The sequence below is a fragment of the Schistocerca gregaria genome, chromosome 8 (assembly GCF_023897955.1).
Source record: "Schistocerca gregaria isolate iqSchGreg1 chromosome 8, iqSchGreg1.2, whole genome shotgun sequence".
Taxonomy (NCBI): domain Eukaryota; kingdom Metazoa; phylum Arthropoda; class Insecta; order Orthoptera; family Acrididae; genus Schistocerca; species Schistocerca gregaria.
This window is the reverse complement of record NC_064927.1, coordinates 81988185-82008000: the sequence shown is the minus strand read 5'-3', so window position 1 is coordinate 82008000 and position 19816 is coordinate 81988185. Positions and strand designations below refer to the sequence as shown.

The following is a 19816-nucleotide window of genomic DNA, read 5'->3' as shown; positions in this document are numbered from 1 at the left end:
CAAGAGTAGACTATTTTTTGTTGTTCCGCCAGCTGACTGCAGATTTTTATTCATTTATTTTACACAATCATGGTTTCGGCTTGACGGCAATTCTCAATGGCAATTTGAAATCTCAAAAAGAGTCCGAACTGCCTAAATGGCGTATCATCGTGGAAATAACATCTGTCTGATCCTAAAATCAGTCGTCGTATTAAAGGACACGTGTGTATATCAGAGAAACATAATGCGGCTGAAACTTTGGGTAGTGAATAAACGTTAACGAACTGTAATGCCTACTAATGTTTGTTTGATATGTACAGTTTTAGCCATATTACGTGTTTTTTTGTTATTTCGATCATGACATGCCATCTAACGGCTCGAACATTTTTTGCTATTTCAAATTGCACTTGAGGATGGCGATAAAATCGAAACCATGATTGTGTGAAATAAATGAATACAAATGTACTGTCAAATGGCGAAAATATCTTCGAGAAAGTTCTGATGACTGTGCCCCCCTCACGCAGGAAAAATCATTAAGATTCAACTACTTACAGAGTAGAGACAATCGTTTAATCAATCATTTCTCGCGCGTTTCATATGTGAATGTAATGAGAAGGAGCCCAATAACTGGTACAACAAGAGGACCCTCTACCACGCACTTCACAGTGATTTGTAGAGATCGTATGTAGATGCTCTACACATGTGTAGCTACGTTACCTTTTACGAATAATGGAAAATACACAGCCCTGTCGGTGCACAGCTTGGATTCCACCAGAAATCACTGTCATTTCATAATCACATTGCGTAAAACGTGCTCGTCCCTTCTCTTTCCTTTCTCACATAGTTCATTCATCGTACTATTATTGCCATCGTTCATATTTTTACAGAGCAATCGACATATTTTGCAGATGTAAATTAATCTCTGCGTACATTATACAATAATTATCTTTGGAGTAGCCTGGCTATTCTGTTTTCGATTGTAATATTTACGTTTCTGTAACGATGATGGGTTCTGCTGTGCCAGAAGTCTAATGTGCTGTAAGTAATCATTATTACTGCTGTAGCTAAAGTTGACATTATTTTAGGAAGTATACCTAAGTTCTTTTATCGTTTTAGGGTGAAATTAAAACAAAATGCGTGGACTTGATCGTGAACAATAACATATCATCTCCGTCGTCATGTAAATGTGATACGTTAAACACTAGTATCAAATACTTTTCAGTCAGCAAACAACACTAAGAGAGCGACTAGTCGTCCAAACGTTTCCACTCTTATGAATACGTAACCATGAAAGCATGGAGGCACAACATTTCCTACAGCCGTTGTGTAATGAATCAAGTGAAATTATTATTACTGTGGTGGCTACTGTGATATTCGCAATCAGTGTAGTGACAGTTGAAATAAATGTACGTTCTGTATTCAGAACTGGAGTCATGTTTGCATCTTATCTAAGCGAGGTTAGGAATGCTGTAGCCACGCGGTAAGCGTATCCTAGAGTAGATGTATGCAGAACGTCTGAGGATTTCACTTGTTTTATAACCGTGGCGGGACTGTGCTTCGTTATTATGTAGTGTGTGCTTAACTTACATTTAATGCAGCCAACGTTCTGCTACATAGGTGGTATATTCGACGATAAAGTCTGTGTAAAGACATACGAGCACATAAGTTGGCATTTTATGCAGGTGTAATATGCGAACAACTGATTTTTTAATTTGATAGGATTTATTGCACCATTAACCGGTTTTCGAACCACTGCAGGCTCCTCATCAGAGATGTTACAGGAACACCTTTCTGACACACACACACAGACACAGAGTATTTGAAATAGTGAGGGCACATGCTGCAGCGGCACAGATGGTCGAACACAATAATTCCGCTTTACGATGTAGCGAAATTGTCTCAGGTCAACCTTATATTGTTGAGACGTTAGCGCATTGCTCCTTCGAGAAATTAACGTAAGTAGCATCAAAAGCTGACAAAATGTACAGCAGTCTATCGCTAATGATATGTTTATTGCATATGTAGATTTCAGCCACTTCACTTTACATTAAGGCACATGTATGAATCAAAACACAATGGAGTTTATAAGCTTTTTTAGAAGAGAAGAGGATTGTATAAGGTTTTTACAAAAGATTATCAAGTAACACACCGGTAGAATACAAACCAAATCATCGTTATTGCTTTCCTATACAAATTCTCCATACTAGACTACGATGCTCGATAATTTGACTTGGAGCTTACCAGTATGTTACTTCATCACCTAGGCTTGCTCCTGTTCAAAGTTTGTACTACTATTGTATGTTTTGATTCATGCATGTCTTACTATCCTTAAATGTTTCTAGCATTGACGATAGCCACACAGTGGTTGAAATCTGGATCTGCAATAAGCCAACTTTTAGTGACTGGTTGTTGTAAATTTTATCAGCTTTAAATAAAGACAGTAGCTGAGCATAGCCGGTCCATATGGATTCGAAGCTAAGTACTATTAGTTTTCAACAGTAAATATTATTAGCTAACAATAGAGAAGTGCAGCAAGCACAACATTAAACTGTGTAGCAATGTGTGAGGGATCATCCGTAACTTCCGTAATATACTGCTTGTCTCGAGAGATGTTTGCAGTGGCAAGAATCTGGCCATAACTCTCTGGCGCTCCTTAAGCATGTGACGCTTGTTGGCTGTGCTAATACAGTCGTGGCAGAGAGCGAGTTTTCTGTTTACCCTACGAATGACTGGTTACACCACCTAGGCTGTTGGGCTCACTAGTTATAACTTCATGCAAAATACGTATAAGATGCAGTTGACAATGACTAGCCATTACCAACAGCTGTAACTTTTGAATCCATAGCAACGTATGGATAATAATTATACAGACTGTAGAAAAACGTTCAACAAATTATTTTCCAATCATATGTATTCTGACTTTCCTTTGTCAAATGGACAATATCCAAGCGACAATCAATTATACGCCACATATTGTGCAGCATATATAGTCACGAGCGCTAGAGCGTTAGAAATACGTATTTTGAGTTCTGGAATTGTTTTCAGCGAAGGAGGTACATATAACATCATGAAAAGAAACGCGTGAAGGAAAGTCCGGAGTTCCATGTGGCAAGGAGCACAACACAGAGTCGTCGCGGCAAGTACGACCGATTGAACGGTTTGGAATATGTCGATTTGAATACGTGCGAACCTTCATACCCCCGCGTGGCCGGCGCATCTCCTCGCTGAAAGATATAATCCGTGGAATCTGTATTAAGCTGACACGTCCCGTGCTTCGAGCGATTTCACAAGGAGCGTTTGCTGACAGTTTCCAAAAGCTTCACAGCCGACGTCAGTGGTGTGTTGCAGCTAATGGTGATTACTTTGAAGGCCACTAAAGGTAATTTGCTTGTAACTCTAGTTTCCCCTATTTTCTGAGACCATTCACCGAACTTTATTTTCAGATATACCTTATATCAGTACCTTACCTCCCACCAGAGCCAAGGGCACCCATACGATAGTTAGTAGGGTGAGTGGAAAGGGGGGGGGGCTAGACTTGGGGGTACGGAATATTACTGACATTTTGGAAGGCGAAAGGCGACTTAAAAATAGCCATAAAAAGATCCCGCCGCACTCAGTTAAAAACTTGTGTAATACCGACTTTCAAATCGTTTTCTTGAAATAAAAACACTTGACTACACAGTAATCTTTCTTTTCCCCGAGAGGTGAGAGGTTGGGGGGAGGGGGGGGGGGAACTTAAATTACTTGTGTATGTTGAGTTTCTGTGCCATGAGCCTCTTGGAAGGAAGTGTGTCGTAGGTTTTATTAATTATGCTACCAATAACTGGGCACCTCAAGCATTCGCATAGGCTTCGTCCATGATTTAACTTGTACGTCACTGAAACGAGTTTAACGCGAGTTATTGTAAGAATAGGCAGTAGGTGGCCGTCTCCTTCTGCGGTTTTGCCAATAGTTGTAAAGGAACTAGAAAGTCAGGTCATGAGGGCTGGTGCAGTAGTCGGTAGAAGAGCGAAGTTGGCAGGTAATGATGTTCACATCTTTGGTGGCATCCCACACCAAAGCGCAGGAGAAACGATGAGGCTTTCTGCTGGAGCCGGGTGACTGCTTACTTACCTGTGGGCAGTCCACAGATGGAAGTATTCGAATTACCGTTAGTACATGCGTTTCAGCCATGTTCATTTCAGTTTCTTATGGTAGGCAGGGTAATCGAGCTGGCTATCGCGGAAATAATGTCGTGTGAAGATTTAACGTCATTCTTGAGTTATTTTTTAGTAAGAATATTTTGTCGGTGAGTGGGCTAAGGCCCACATGTAGGGTAGAACAGAAAAATTTTGCCTTCCCAGACCGGCAGTGTAGTGTAGTCATTCTCAATAAGATAAATTTACTAAGCGAAACTAAGACAGCGGCAGAATTGAATTTTAGATTTTCCTCGAGTCTTCGGAAGTCGGAGGTTTGTGGCTTTGTGCAGCCAGACAGCCCCGTTGTCAATGGTCCAGTCTAAGCGTATTCCTTGTTAACCTACCCAAAATGTGTGCACCTGCTGTACGTAAGGTTTATACGAAACGTATTCTAAATTTCTACTGAATTCTTTCATTGTAAATCCATACTTTTTCATTGTGGGAATCTGAGTTCCTCCGTCACTACAGAGCGGATTAAAATGTGTAGTATTTTCCAGTCGGACCGTAGACTGATCTCATTTGTACTATGGAAGAAGTATTTGCACTATCAAATTACTTTTTAGGTTCCAGAACTGAATAGTTTAGTAGACTCTGGAGATTTGTGGAAGTTGATCACATTTAGTTGGTCTTTCCATTATTTTCCTACACTATCATGAGTTTGTGGATCATTTGTACGCTTTACTATTTTTCTGAAAATTTTATCGGGCTATGTATAACCTGGTTTTCTTATTTGAATGTCACGTGTGAGTACGATGTATCTCATATCTGTAGCCGAGATACACTCTGCTGAGTAGATATCAGTTTTTGTAATAGTTTTGGTAGTAATAATGCGGTATTAATTTTGGGTTGTTGTACTAGATTCGTTTCCCTAATCACTGTTTACGTAGCTTATCGCAACCACCCCATGTCATTGTTCTGATTCGGTGCTCTGATGCATTTCATTGAACTTTCTAGTGAAGTAGAGGACACCAACCTATTGTTTTGCAAATGCTGTTATTTTGTCATTACTTCTTCCACGTTCAATCGAATTGCTCAATAAATCATTCAGACCATATGTTGAAATCTAGCTCCCCATTTCTATATGGCAATCGCATGCCCCATTCCTAGTGTATTTGTGTAAGAGTAAATTGAAAAATTCATTAATGAATTCTGGCTCCTTCATTAACCTGTTAAATGCAAGATAGCTATATTCTTTTTTAGATATTCATATGCAAGATGGGAAAGGATCTTGAGTTCGATTCTTAAAGGAAGGTGGTGTATAAATTGAAGTAACTAACTGATCTACTCTATTCACGTTATTTATCATGGCTATCATCTTAACGGATATATTTTAGATGGCGAACCTGCCAGGATGTAATACGATTCGTCAGGAATTAGCACGATATTCAATGAAAGTCAGCACATAAACCCCATAACATTTTTGCAATAGCTCTTCTAAGCATTAATGTCCGCCAGTCTGTGGGAGAATTACAGTATTAATTTGTCTAGAGTACAGAACGTATCTCACTCTATCGTCTCTTTGTGAGACAACGAAGAGCAAGCTGCCGTAAGAGCTAACCACTCATCCAGTAACGTCTTGTCTTAAAATTTCCTTAGTTCACCCGACCTAAACCCATCTTCATAATTCTTAATCGCCCCAGCCTCCTGTGTTCCAGAAGAATTCTACGCAATTCTTCTCGGTCTGGTTTTAAAGCACCTTCTCCACCAGAAACTCCCTTTCACCTTATTTACGAGGGCCTCATTTCTTTTATCCAACAGCAAAACACCATAACAGCTTTACAAGGATTGTCTGGTAGGCAGGCACGTGAATGCCTCTAATCAACCTCTGCCTCTCAAATAACTCTGAGACACAGAAATACCATTCAGTGATACTACTGTGAAAACTACACACAAAGGACATCAACACAAATGACTATAAAAGATGGCCCTGTGTAGTGACACACTGTATTTGTCACTACAAGACAGCTACTATTATCCCTAGATAAATAAATAAAATTATTAAAAACGATCAAAGGCTCCTCTGACTATTGGGATAAAGTGGATATCACCCCTCTCTCTGACCCCCCCTCTCTCTCTCTCTTCTCCCCCTCTCTCTCTCTCTTCTCCCCCTCTCTCTCTCTCTTCTCCCCCCTCTCTCTCTCTCTCTCTCTTCTCCCCCCCCCCTCTCTCTCTCTTCTCCCCCCCCTCTCTCTCTTCTCCCCCCCTCTCTCTCTTCTCCCCCCCTCTCTCTCTTCTCCCCCCCTCTCTCTCTTCTCCCCCCCCTCTCTCTCTTCTCCCCCCCCTCTCTCTCTCTTCTCCCCCCCTCTCTCTCTCTCTTCTCCCCCCCTCTCTCTCTCTTCTCCCCCCCTCTCTCTCTCTTCTCCCCCCCTCTCTCTCTTCTCCCCCCCTCTCTCTCTTCTCCCCCCCTCTCTCTCTTCTCCCCCCCCTCTCTCTCTTCTCCCCCCCCTCTCTCTCTTCTCCCCCCCTCTCTCTCTTCTCCCCCCCTCTCTCTCTTCTCCCCCCCTCTCTCTCTCTTCTCCCCCCCTCTCTCTCTCTTCTCCCCCCCTCTCTCTCTCTTCTCCCCCCCTCTCTCTCTCTTCTCTCCCCCTCTCTCTCTCTTCTCTCCCCCTCTCTCTCTCTTCTCTCCCCCTCTCTCTCTTCTCTCCCCCTCTCTCTCTTCTCTCCCCCTCTCTCTCTTCTCTCCCCCTCTCTCTCTTCTCTCCCCCTCTCTCTCTTCTCTCCCCCTCTCTCTCTTCTCTCCCCCTCTCTCTCTTCTCTCCCCCTCTCTCTTCTCCCCCCCTCTCTCTTCTTCCCCCCCTCTCTCTTCTTCCCCCCTCTCTCTTCTTCCCCCCTCTCTCTTCTCCTCCCCCCTCTCTCTTCTCCTCCCCCCTCTCTCTTCTCCTCCCCCCTCTCTCTTCTCCTCCCCCCTCTCTCTTCTCCTCCCCCCTCTCTCTTCTCCTCCCCCCTCTCTCTTCTCCTCCCCCCTCTCTCTTCTCCTCCCCCCTCTCTCTTCTCCTCCCCCTCTCTCTCTTCTCCTCCCCCTCTCTCTCTTCTCCTCCCCCTCTCTCTCTTCTCTCCCCCCCCCTCTCTCTTCTCTCCCCCCCCCTCTCTCTTCTCTCCCCCCCCCTCTCTCTTCTCTCCCCCCCCCTCTCTCTCTCTCTCTACCCATCTCAAGTAGATGCTTCCTGCTTGTGTGAACAAATGTAGGCAAACACACACACCGTGATGACCCCCCCCCCCCCATTTCTCCTTCCTTACATTTGTCGTGTGCCACACTACCCTCACTTTGTCCTGATTGTCCTGATAAAGTAGTGGATAATTGGTAAAACCCCAACTTTCAATGGCTTGCAAACATTCGCTCACGTTATCAGGCGAATCGACTAATTAATTAAATCGATACACTCTATGTGCATCCAGTTTTACCTTGCTTGCTATTAGTGGATATTAGAACTAGTATACTTCGCAGGGTTCAATCCCACAACTGCCTGGTTTTCAAACCCTACTTTTTCCCCCCTTCCAGATTATTTTTCCCTTGCCTCCTACTGGTGGATACGGGTTGTCCCCACTACATTTGGAAGGAGGTCCTACTGCATAGTATGTTAGAGACAACTATTAATACCACTGCAAGGCAAGTTCGACTGCAATGTATTGAGAACCACTAAACATGACACTCTTTTACCACAACGCAATCTATAGTAGTAGTAGTAGTAGTAGTAACGATTGCTAGATGTTGGAGATCGCTCAAACACTCTCTCATCCCATATGCTCGCGTCACAATGTACACAAGTAGCACCCTAGGACAGATACTGCATACCACTAGTTACAGCGCGCATCTCAGCAATCATACCAAGTCTGCAGCTGCACTCGGCCCGCTGGGGAGATCCGCCCAGTCGTGGAGTATGTCCAGGATGAGTGGCTGGAATACAGACGTTATCAATACATCCAGTGCCAACACAAGCCATATTAAGTTTTCTCACACATCCACGTAAAAATCGGGCAATAATCGCAACACAGGCCATCATGAAGGGCTGCCTAACGCAAACTTTTACTTCGCTATTCACTTGACCAGAGGGCGAAACGGTTGTACCGTGCCTAATGGGCTCAGTGGCTCAGCACCGGCTTCCACCTTGAGCTGGAAATGTCAGTTCATTCTGATCGACGGCTGCCTCTACCATGCTCTAGCATGCCAGGTGTAATCGTCCTAGAAAAACAGCCACACATTTATCAGTGTAGTTACAATTAAATATTGTGATGATAATGCCAATCTGGTGACACTGGACAATGAGCGAAGCATGAGAAATACCTCCTCCTTACAACTGTGGTGCTGAAAATATTAATATCTGTATTCTTCTTACGACTGCACATAACTTTCTAAGTAAATTGTCATATCCCTTACGACTATCGATTCGTCGAAATCGTAATTTCCCATGTCAAATCCTGACCTCCCTTACAACTGGCTATAGTCATTTCATTTGCACATGTCTTAACAATGAGCACAGTATCTTTACGCTCTAGCACACACTTTATAAGTCTCCCAATCACAATGAATCTCTCACACAGCCTACTAAGTATAATATCTCGCCAATAACTGAATACTGGCAACACCAAACAATATTGAGGAAAATCAGCATCGATGGCCATGCTCCATTTGTTTTCCTTGCGAGTGGTACCAGGTGTGTTAGAGAGACGTAATCGTCTTTTAAGCGACCAGTTTGGTTCTACAGACACACAAAAGTTTCGCGAAAGATATTCGTGTTAACACCTATACATGCATTGATTACAAATGAAATGGTTGGGTGAGAATGATCACATACAGTAGATGTTATCTGATGAGTCACTTACAAAATGCAACGCTAGACTGATGTCGAAAGAAATGTATAAAATCCCATGCCAATACACTGGCTTTTCAAATCTGTAGTCTTAAACTTTCTGCGAGAAATTTTGTCTGCAATTTCGAATCAAGTCTCTCCATTCAACCAGATACACTTGTTGGATCTTATGGAGATGTATTTTACTGTTTACAACCACTGGTAATCATATTCGTAGCACTCTCATGTCTCGAAACGAGTCAACTTTTTCGAACCTATCTGCTAAGGGGATACATCAAAACACTAGCGTGGTTTTAGACAGTCCCTCTGCTTGTTGTAACTGTCCCTCAGGCTCTGCCCCGCTCACCCTGCAGCTTTGTTCTTGCTTTGTCTTTGAGCGAGTTCCAGTTTGAGACAGAACTGAGCGGAAGTGCAAGAGCGCTATATCCACCATCTTCTGCAATCTGTGGAGAAGCAGGGCGAGCTGAGTTAATGCAGCAGGACCGTGTTTTGATCACTCAGTGGAAATGAAAACATATTGGCATCTCTCTGCCAACCATGTACACTGAGTAAGTCTAGCGCCAAACGAAGTTTTCTCCTACAACACAAGGTAGCAAAAAAGACAGTACGAGAATTATGGTGGCGCTCCTTATCGGGAAAATTAGGAAGACTTCACATAATATGGGAACTAGAAGAAAGATGATTACTTTTGCTACTACATTGCGGTGCATCTGCAAACTACATACGGGTACTACAGTCTGAAGGAGATCTGCGTCCCTCACTGTTCATTCATGTCAGTCACCCAAACATACTCTCTATCCTTCTTATATTGTACCATCCAACAAAGAAAAAACGACGAACTATAAAATCTTCACTTATGTCACCCAATTGAGAAGCCAATAAGACATTTCCACATCCCTATCTTCCGACATATCGAAAACATACCCTCTGCGTGCTGACATTGAGCATATATGGCAGTCCTATTAAATATTCAGGTACTGCTCCAGAGGAGTAGGTGGCCAGTGATTGAAATTGCTTGACCAGACGAGTGTAAATTTCGTCGCCCATACTGTAAGAGAAACATATAACCCAGAGTATCTATCACAAGGAGAGAGGGTTCTTGTACTGTTGTTTCATAAGCAGTTTGATATATTGTTTTTCTGCGGTAACATGTATTAGCAATGTATGACTACAGCTTTGTACACCACCATACGTTGTGTTTCCATCATGACTTCGAGGTCTGTGTCAGGTGCTGAATGGACAATATCACATTTCGTTCTATTGGCTCTCACAGAAAGCTGGACATGACATTGTGTAAACTATGCTGCTATGCCAAGCACAGTATTGTTGAAATAAAAGACTGAGGCAATGTTTCTTACTGTCAAAAATGTGGAGGACATCGCAAAATATGGAAACTGAAAGTGTTTGCGGTACTGTGTAGCATTTCCAAACACTTTTCTGGTGTTGATGACCTCTGCATTTTATCTCATATTTCACAGTAGTTGGGTATGAGATGTCTAGGTTTCCCATTTTGGAGAGACCAAGAGCATTCATTCCTTATATTGCAACCATGTACATGATCACTGTTTTGGTGCCCGGCATCCCTGAAAGATGTTGCTCCCACTAAGATTCGCTCCATCTCAAACAAGTGGTGACAATCATTACATGGTTATCAACAGCATGCCAATAGACAGATGGGATGGAAAAGACACTGTCGATATGAGACAATGTACTGTAACAAGCAGCACAGTTTATAGTGCGATCAGTTTTAGAAGTTTTACCAGTTTCTCCATAATTTCAACGTCAACCGGTGACATGGCAGCATGCTTTCCAATTTTTGTAAACTAGATGACTGAAGTACATCCATTCATGATTAATTCTCCAACATATACACCAAAGTATACCAGACATTGCCCTATACTGATGCAGTTAGGATATCTACTTATTTCTAGCACTTTGATCGCAATTTACGATTACGATTGCCCATCTTTCTCTATGTGGATGGGAGTCAGACAGTATTCTCCCATTCAGAGGATAACGTTGGAGTTTGAAAGACCTCCCTGTAACACTGCCGCTGATTTAATTTGCTGCTCACTCGAAGTAGGAGGGTACTATACCCTCTGTCCCACGCCTTGTGAAGGAACAGAGCGAGTTGAGTCCTTATCTGCTATTCAGCGGAGACTGTTCTGCACCAATCTTACTCAGGCACCCATCAAAGTGCACATCATCTCTCCAGATTAGCACAACTTATTGGAGTACTGTAGATGAGTGTGTTGTGGTGCATAACAGATGGTTAAGAAGAAATAGTTTATGCATGGTAGAGCGATCGACTAATAGAGTTTGAAGCATTTTACTTAAATCAACTGTGCTACCAATTCTAAAGTGATGTTCTGGTCTGTGGGATCAGTACCAAGAAGGTACTGACAAGAAAGAATGATCATAGGACAGAAACATATGCACTCCCAAGGCTTCACGTTTCTGCAATTAAACATGCTATAATGTTAAAGACATTTGGTTTATGAAATAGTAGTCATGTGGAGTTCAGTACTCTTAATACTCTAACACAGGACATGTATGTCCAACATCTAACATACATCCAACCCACAAGTTTCGTATCCCACTCACTACGGTGACAAACTTTGAAATCATAAAACTACTTCCTTCCACACCAAAGAAAAACATAGCTTTTTGTAATAGATGCTCAACATAGCTTTCCGAGATGTGTAGCGCTCACTATTCACATCTGATAATGGTTCACAAATTATAGAATGCTGGCATCAGTCCTATAAAATGATCATCAGCAACAGAAAATGCCTCTTACAAGGAGACACAAACATAGCACTGGTGCTTGACGTGTGAAATTACACACCATGCTGCACTAACTATGTAAACTGGACAACTGTCTAGCAAATGTATACGTAGGGTTTTACAGTACATCACAAATACCTTTCACTAACTTAGAATCACTGTAATTATGAAGCTGAAGACCTGATATGTGTCCAATACGTGGCAGAGGGATGGAGTACTTAACGTATATCTTCATTCGTCTAGAGGAGGATGTTGGAATAGGTTTTCCATCGGTATACATGATTCATCACACTTGTCCTGGAAATCCTCTGATGACTGTGGTATGGAGGTGTTTGCTGTTAACAATCATACGTAGATAGCTCTCTAAGTCACACAACATACAATTGTATGTGAGTCAGTTGCAAGTTACACCACACAACTGATGCACCCAGAGAGAAGAACGAAAAAAATGGTTAAATGCGTGATAAATGATCTGCAGCAACATCTCCCTCGCTAGACTGCATCATCCATCTACCATTAAATCATACCTCACTACAACCCCTCTCAACCAGTCACTCTATCGTGCACTCGCTCATCTTTCCTCCTGCCCTGGGGAGTCATTAGTCATATGCAGTGACTCCCTGAGTGGATTCCAAGCACTCGACCAGTGTTTTTCTCGGGACCCTTTGGTGCGCGGTATTCAAGGCGCTGTTTTTGCTCTCGCCAAGTATGGTCGTCCAGCGACGTTTGCGTGGCATTCCAGAAAACGAACGTGTCGATCGGTTGGCCAAGCAAGCCACCCCTGGAGCTTGGTCTCGTGGAGACCTCCGGTCTGCCCTACATCGCAAGATCCGCGATGTCTGGAGCTCTGAATGGTCTGTCTTGAACACGCCAAATAAGCTCCGCACGGTCAAGTCGTCCACGGCCGTACGGAACTCATTCTTGAGGGGCACTTGTAGGGACTCAGTTGTTCTCTGCTGTCTCCGAACTGGACATACGCGGTTGACCCACAGCTATCTCTTTCGCTGTGAGAACCCGCCCATGTGTCGCTGTGATGCAGAGCTGACAGTGGCACATCTTCTGATGGACTGCCGCCTTTTAGCCCCCTTGCGGCAGTCCTTTAGTTTACCAGCTGCACTTCCTTTAATTCTAGGTGACGATGCCTCTATAGCTGACTCAGTTTCACGTTTTATCCGTGCAGCTGGGTTTTATCACTCGCTGTAGTGTGGGCACTCTCACACGATTTCTCAGGTTACACCCCATCCAGCGACTTTTAATTGTGACATGGATACCAAAATAGTGTCTTTTATGGTAAAAAGTTGTGTTGGCACCTCTATCAGCGCTTTACAGCTGGAGGTTCTTCGTTTGTAGTTGAGTGGTTGACCTTTTACCTGATCCATCAACCACTGTAGTCTATTTTATTTATTATTTATTTATTTATTTATTTATTTATTGTTCCGTGGGACCAAATTAAGGAGAAGTCTCCATGGTCTAGGAACGAGTCAATACATGAAATTATAACACGATATTAGAAACAGATAAAATTAAATATAAAAAACATATTCAGGTGACAAGTCGTAAGTTTAAATAAAGAAAATCAACAATGTAACACTGGAATTTGCTTAACTTTTTAGCTCTTCCAGGAGCTCCTAGGCAGAATAGGAGTAGTGAGCCTAAACTCTTCAGTTTAGACTTAAGAGTTTGGGCTACTGCTAAGATTTTTGAGTTCTTGTGGTAGCTTATTGAAAATGGATGCAGCAGAATAGTGCACTCCTTTCTGCACAAGAGTCAAGGAAGTGCATTCCACATGCAGTTTGGATTTCTGCCTAGTAGTAACTGAGTGAAAGCTGCTAACTCTTGGGAATAGGCTAATATTGCTAACAACAAACGACATTAAAGAAAATATATACTGTGAGGGAAATGTCAGAATTCCCAGACTATTCAATAGGGGTCAACAAGAGGTTCTCGAACTTACACCGCATATAGCTCGAACAGCCCGTTTTTGAGCCAAAAATGCTCTTTTTGAATCAGAAGAATTACCCCAAAAAATAAAATCATACGACATAATCGTATGAAAATATGCGAAGTACACTACTTTTCGTGTTGAAGTGTCACTTATTTCAGATACTGTTCTAATGGTAAGTAAAGCAGCATTTAGTTTCTGAACATTCCTGGACATGGGCTTTCCACAACAGCTTACTATCTATCCGAACGCCTAGGAACTTGAACTTTTCCGTATCGCTTATAATATGGCCATTCTGTCTGATCAAAATATCGGTTCGTGTAGTATTGTGAGTTAGAAACTGTAAAAACTGAGTCTTACTGTGATTTAGCATCAAATTATTTTCCACAAGCCATGAACTAATTTCATGAACTACATTGATACTGTTTCGATATTACACACAAGATCCTTCACTACCAAATTGGTGTCATCAGCAAACAGAAATATTTTTGAATCACCTGTAATACTAGAAGGCATATCATTCATATAAATAAGAAACAGCAGTGGCCCCAGTACCGACCCTTGGGGAACGCCCCACTTAACAGTGCCCCATTGGGACTGAACATCACTACCATTCTCAATATTGCGGAGAATTACCTTCTTTCTGTTCTTAAAGTAAGAGGCGAACCAATTGTGAGCTACTCCCCTTACTCCATAATGGTCCAACTTCTGCAGTAATATTTTGTGGTCAACACAGTCAAAAGCCTTCGTTAAATCAAAGAAAACAGCTAGCGTTCGCAACTTTTTATGTAATCCATCCAAAAACTCACAGAGAAAAGAGAATATAACATTTTCAGTTGTTAACCAATTTCTAAAACCAAACTGTGCATTTGACAGCAAGTTATGTGAATTTAAATGCTCCAGTAACCTTGTATATACAACCTTCTCGATAACTTTAGCAAACACCGATGGCATAGAAATAGGTCTACAATTGTCAATATTATCCCTGTCCCCTTTTTTATAAAGTGGCTTCACTACCGAGTACTTTAATCGGTCAGGAAACCGACCACTCCTAAAGGAAAAGTTAAGGTAGGGCTAAGTACTGGGCTAACATACATAGAACAGTACTTCAGTATTCTGCTAGATACCCCGTCATATCCATGAGAGTTCTTGGTCTTTAGTGATTTAATTATTAACTGAATCTCCCTCTTGTCAGTATCATGGAGGAGCATTTCAGGTAAGTCTCGGAACACTTTTTTCTAAGAGCGCTATATGATTCCCTGTTGGGGCTAGGTTTCTATTCAGTTCACCTGCTATATTCAGAAAGTGATTATTAAATACTGTACACATATGCGACTTACCAGTAACACTGACATTCCTACTACGCACTGATTCTATATCCTCGACCTGCCTTTGCAGACCAGCCACTTCCTTTACGACTGGCCATATGGTTTTAATTTTATCCTGAGACTTAGCTATTCTATCTGCATACCACATACTTTTTGCCTTCCTAATAACAGTTTTAAGCACCTTACAATACTGTTTGTAATGGGCTGCTGCATTTAGATTCTGACTATTTCTAATGTTTTGATATAATTGCCACTTTGTTCTACAAGATATTCTTATCCCTCTAGTCAGCCACCCAGGCTGCCTGTTTGTGCTAGTACCCTGTTTTGAACGTTCTAACGGAAAGCAACTTTCAAAGAGCACGAGAAAAGTCTTGAGAAAAGCATTATATTTATCGTCTACTGTATCAGCGCTATAAACATCTTGCCACTCTTGTTCCTTGATAAGGTTTGCAAATTTGCAAAGGTCTCTACAGCAACTGGATCAGCTTTCCTAAACAGCTAATGACTATATTTAACACTTGTTTCAGCACAAAAATCTTTTAGAGTTAAAATTTGTGCATCATGATCTGAAAGGCCATTCACCTTTTTGCTAACAGAATGTCCTAGTAATGAGGAATGAACAAAAATGTTGTCTATTGTTGTTCTACTGTTCCCTTGCACTCTCGTTGGAAAGAATACGGTTTGCATAAGATTACATGAATTAAGGAGGCCTACCAGCATCCTCTTCCTTGCACAATCACTTACTCAATTACTGTTTTACTCAATTACTGTTTTACTCTAGTCAACTATTTACTCTGCTCCTTTTAAGTGTCCTCTATTTTGTGTTATTGGGGTGTTCATTTTATCTCTGAACCCCTTGGTGTTCCCTCCCTCTGGGTGCAGAGGTTACGCTTTTACTGTATAGGCCTTTTCCAAGTATGTCTGTTTGGAGCAAGGGACTGATGACCTTGATGTTTAGCCCCCATCAAACCCCAAAACCAACCAACCAACCAACCAACCAACCAGTCACTCCGCTTTCTAACATCGTATAACGCAGATCCAATTCAATTTAGAGTCACATGTTTCTCTTTTTCGAGAAAAGCATCAGAGACATCAGTCAACTTGTACGCATCATCCTATTATAGCGAGCAACATCAGTGTTTTGCGTCATTTCTCCCACCCTTTTGTCCTTTTGTGGGTGTGGGTTGCTGTAGTAGCACTCTAACCTGTGTAAACCCACTGACGTAGCAGTTCTCAGCAGCAAGTATAAAAGCTTGCTGCCTCGTCTAAGATGAGCCTTTTCGCGGCCGTCTTCTATAATGACGCCTTACTGCAGCTTCTAGGGGGTAGATGGAGTTAGCAATTAATTCTCTGAAGTGAAACTTGTTCCCTGGGACAGCTGCCCAGAACGTTTCCAGTTTGCAGCGTTCTAGTGTTACTATTTATCTCTGATAACCTAAACGCGACTAATTTTTCCTGCTCTCTGCATTGTGTCTCTGATTTCCTACCTTTGAGTGCTCTTGATGGCTCCCAACATTCTTAAGCGTAACAAAGTAGATGATGATATGTTGTCAATATATGACACTCATTCATAATGACTGTTATCCCGATTGCGTCCATTCGGTCGCTTAAGCCGTCGGCACACGGACCGTGCAGTCGAACGTTAACGTGGAGCGTGCTAAGTTCAACGTGCTACTGAACGCTCAGGAACGATGCGACTTGTGCACACGGTACGTGGGCCCCAGCGTGGGATACGCGATCGCAACGCATTCCAGCGGCAGTTGGGGGATTTTTCTACTGCGTAAATCACACTGTTTACTCAACGGGCCAGCGTAAAATCCCACGTTAGCTCTATTAAATCGCACATTTCCTCCATCGTCCACGAAATGGAAAGTACTATGTCCAATCAATAAGGACACAGGCTTGTAAAACTTCCAGTACAAACACTGCGGTACAAATTTGGAATACTTCTCCGCAAAAGAATAATAAATAATGTTTATTATTTCATCATTCCCACATTTTAGTAAAACCCCAAGGTCAGTCTTACTTGATCGCTGTTCCTACCCAGTAGCAGAATCTTTGCAACAGGTGAATTACGAAGCGTAAAAGGAGCAAAATATCTTCATACAAGTAGCGCAAGCTGTCTAGTAGATTAAGCCAATAGAACTACTATGTCAGAGGGCTACTTTTATATTTACATAACATCAAATATTATAGTGTATACTTATATTTAACTAATAATAAAGTATCAGAACCTAATAAAAACGCGAATGTTAGGAAAAAACTCTGGAAGTGTCTAGGCGCGAACCACCGCCCAGACAGTCAACTTATAACAAGTTGGTGATTATACTAATTACGCTTTTTTTAATCTCATTTTGTTCGTTTTAGTTCGTTGCATCTGCTCGAGGCGGACGTCGTAAGACATCGGTTCAGTTCGTCGGTGATCGATTAACTCAGTTCTTTTTGTTTTGTTTGTTTCTTTTTTGTTACAGAGAGGGCACGTAGCCCTCTGACCGAACACGCTGAGCTACCGTGCCGGCGACTTTTCACACAAGGGAAGGCTTGAACCAAGGACCTCTTGCTCCGCAGCTGCTCACGCTAACCACGGGACCACGGCGCTCCTGAGAGCTACCGTGCCGGCTGCTAAACCAACAACAAACCTTTGGTTCTAATGATAGTGTCTTACTGCATGCTGGAAACCTTAATCGTAGATACTAATTGAAATTTAATTTTAACAAATTGTACCAAGAACAGTGCGTTTTGGGCGTGCCTTTAGATAGCCTCTCTCATAATATGCAAGTTACAATAATTCCTTTTCCACGAATATGATGTTTCTCATTATTTTATTGGAACAGATCACACAGTTAACAACGGGTTTTCCAGTGATTCTCAATTTTGCTGATGCTCAGAAACGGCATATATACATACAGGCTTGGAATGAATGCCAATATAGCGCCTCACAACTCTTTACTGAAGAGAGACGGCGTGCGTGTGGCGTAGGTGGCGTGTCATCTCTTTGGTCAACGCTCAGACGCACGCTCAGAATATCTGACATGCCAGATACCGCTCTGCACGTTCGGAAAGACTCCCGAACGTGCTATTCCACGATATGACGTCAGAAACTCGGCACGCTCAACGCTCAACGTTCTGATGAACGGTCCGTGTGTCGACGGCTTTAGGGGATACGCCGCGGCCCTGCGTCCTCTCGCGCCTGCTGTGCCCGCCCCTACTTCGACCCCTGTTTTGCGGCAGATCGTAATAATAATTCAGTTCTCGCTAGTCTTTTCGGATCCCGTTATCCCCGACATCATACTCCAGTTCCTTTAAAAAAGTTTTGGACGTTTCAACTTGCATCTCTCCACTTGGATGCGATGTCTAAGATGTACCGATAACTTTGAGTACGAATTCTAATTCATTCTGCCGGACTAAACGGGGTGTACAAAAGCACAATCTTTTGCATCCGTTCGAAGAATATTGCTGGATTCGGATAGCCTGACTTTTCATACTCTGGCAGCATTACGATTTTACGCAGTCTTGCGCGGTCTCCGATCAATATGCTAACTTATTTCTTCCCCGTGCAGTCCCGTATTCTTCCCGCTCACCACACCAACCATCCTCGTGTCCGAAGTAGAACTGATCCACCCTGTAACACCTACCTTCCCTGACGTTCCTATCACCACTACCGATATGACCTAAAGTTCCCTCTAACTTCGCCAAACTCTCATATAATTCCCATGTGAGCCCTTAGTGACGTCGGCTGACCTCGTACTGGCGTTATCTAAACTTTAGCAGAGAATTAAATCATTAGAGGCAGCCACCGCGATCACCACAGTCCCATCACAGCTTTTATCCGTACTCGCAAGTTACTTCACGCTTTCAACTCACCTTTCAGATTTAAGTTTTGTTCCTGTGTGTTTACCCTTAAAGATTGTAATTTAACTACCAGCTCCTGCTTTGACACATAGTGGGCTCCAATCTGTTCCCAGTCTTTTATCTGTTGTCTGCACTGATTCTATATCCTGCTGTACGGCGCTCTTATGCTCCTCAACCTCTTCACGTAACTTTGTTCCGGTTTGATCTTTACCCTGAAAAATATTGTCTGTTTTTCTTTCCTAAATTTTTCCCATAAGTCTACTGTATGATTCAAACTTCTGGTCTAGACTACTACACATCTCTGCAGTTTCCTTAGTTGTATTTTCACCCTGAATTTTACTTTGTTCGGTTGGAATTTTTCTTTCTTCTTCCATATCCTTGCTTACATCTTTCTTCAAATCCTCCTCTGCCTCCTCAATTTTCTTCAAAACCAGGCTCGCAAAACGATCCACGCTCAAGTCTCGACTCACTGAATCACACAGTTTTCTGTACATTTTTACATAATTGCGTGTGATCTGAGTTTGGACTAACAGTAACATCCCATAAGTCGGTGCTACAGTCTTGTGACTCATCTTGTAGACTACCAGGATCCACCGTCGCACACGCACACGCTCACGCTGCCAGCGTCCTCAGTGTCTTGCTCACTAGGCAATGGAACTGCCTCCTGTTCAGTGTCCCAGCCTCAAACCTCATGTGAATATTTTCGAGTAACTCTTAATTGTAATCACAGGTCCCTTGCGTTCCTGATTCCGTCGAATTTTCCCTCATGTTACACTTCATCCGCCACGAAGTACTTTCGGACCGGTTTCGTGACTCCATTTTACGAGAAAAACATGAACGAACAGAAACTTGTAAATTTAGAACTAGCATATACAAAATAAACTATATACGCTTATCAGTCTTCCTCCTACTGTCCCCTTAACATCACCCATTGCAAAAAAC

At 42.4% G+C, this 19816-nt stretch overlaps 1 protein-coding gene across 1 annotated transcript in view; it reads left to right on the top strand.

The window, feature by feature from the left end:
• Nucleotides 1-943: 943 nt before the first annotated feature.
• Nucleotides 944-19816, top strand: part of LOC126284880 (choline/ethanolamine kinase) — a 213741-nt gene continuing 194868 nt past the window's right edge. The window contains exon 1 of the mRNA XM_049984129.1: nt 944-1017. The gene's annotated coding sequence lies outside the window, so the exon portion shown is untranslated. The remainder of the gene's footprint in view (nt 1018-19816) is intronic.